A 1,815-nucleotide genomic window follows, 5' to 3' on the forward strand; every position below is an offset into this window, starting at 1 on the left:
CAATGTATCAAATTAAGATTCTAGTATCATCATCTTCCAGGAACTTGATTTTTATACTATGAGTTCTTGTGATGGGTTCAACTGGGTTCACAAGAATTTTTATTTGGTGTACTGATGGAATCTTGGCTTGAGAAAAACTCTGCAATATGGAATAGATTTGTTTTACCTGTAGCCAAAATTGCAAATATTGGTCATTTGAATTGGAAAAATCAATCTTGGTTGTCCAATTTATCATGGAATACCTAATAACATTCATAACGAGGACAAGTCATCTAATTTCAGAAACTGTAAAATTTTCTTACTCTTATGAATTTTGAAAAGCTTAAACCTATTTTTAGGTCATATTTTATTTGATTCCAAATAATGAATAATCTCCCTCATGGTCATTCCATGATCAATCTATCTATATATAGTTGTTTTTAAGTATTATATATAATATATTATCATTCTCCTCACTGAATATTTCAACAATATATAGAAGTAGATTGGATCGTTGCCTTTACCTTTGTGTATAATGAGAAATTTATTAAGGGTGAATAGGGAAATTCATAAATCTTGCCTGCAAATTCTTATCCACAGAGGAAAACTCTAGCAGTTTTGGGCATTATCATGGGAATGTCTTCCAGAAAATCAATTTGTGGCTTGACATTGGCATTTTGTCCAACCCATTGGTGAACATGATTAGTTTTACCAGAGGCTTGAAGCGGAGTTCCATTCAGATCAATCTCTTCAAGCCAGAGATTCACATGCAATGTATCCATAATTGCTTCAAGTACTGCATCTCCTACGACTCCTTTACATCCCTTCAAAGACACAGACTTCAAAGTTGCATTTATTTGAAGAGCTACAATAATTTTGATGAAATCAACCGCGCCCATGCTATGGTCATCATTTATAGCGAATTTTAGCAAACTCTGGTTAAAGAAGATCACTTGCACCAATGCACTTACACCAGAACTAACCATTTTAGTCTGAGGTCCCCCAATGGACACAAATTTTATAGAAGTATTTGCTTGAGGCTGGCCTGGTTTAAACCTACTAAGAGGACAAAGAAAATGATCAATTCCATCTCCTCCCATTGGATTTCTTTCAAGTTGCAAGGATTGCAAGGTATGGTTCGAAAATAGAGTAACTACAATGTAGGAAACACCCTTATCACTCATGCCAGTGTTTATTTCTTTTAGAAATAATGCTCAATAATATTTAGTATATTGTTAACTTTACGATATTTGTTATATTCTTAATTTTAATTTTAAAATTTTACACATTCAATTTCTATAACAAATTTTGTTATATTTTAATTATGTTATTTCAAAAAAATTAATTATATTTATTTATTTTTATTCGTTTTCTAACCTACTTAACAAAAATAATACATTTCATATAAATTATTCTTATTCTTATTATTATTATTATAACAAAAATAATAATAACTTTTTTTTAATAGAAGATTCATTTTCTACTAAACATTGATATTTTACTTTTATTAGTTTAGTTATATGAATTAAATGATTGATACATTTTAATAGGCTTAGGAATCTAATGCAAGAAAGAATGAAAATTGTGTTAATTAGGTTAGCAAGAATTTAAATATTAAAATTAAAGGTCACTTCTCATTAAAATTAAAATAAAAAAAAATAAAAAAATAAAAAAAAAAATCTTCTAATAATACAAATAATTATATATCTTTATTTATAAAATACAGATAATTTAATAAATTTAATCACAAACCTTTATTAAAATACGACCATGAAGAAATTTATAATAAAAAATCTCTAAAATCTAAGATACTCGTTTCAATATAGGGGAGGGATT

The sequence above is a fragment of the Pinus tabuliformis genome, chromosome 8 (genome assembly GCF_031772625.1).
Source record: "Pinus tabuliformis cultivar Carrire ecotype Pingquan chromosome 8, CPIR1, whole genome shotgun sequence".
Taxonomy (NCBI): domain Eukaryota; kingdom Viridiplantae; phylum Streptophyta; class Pinopsida; order Pinales; family Pinaceae; genus Pinus; species Pinus tabuliformis.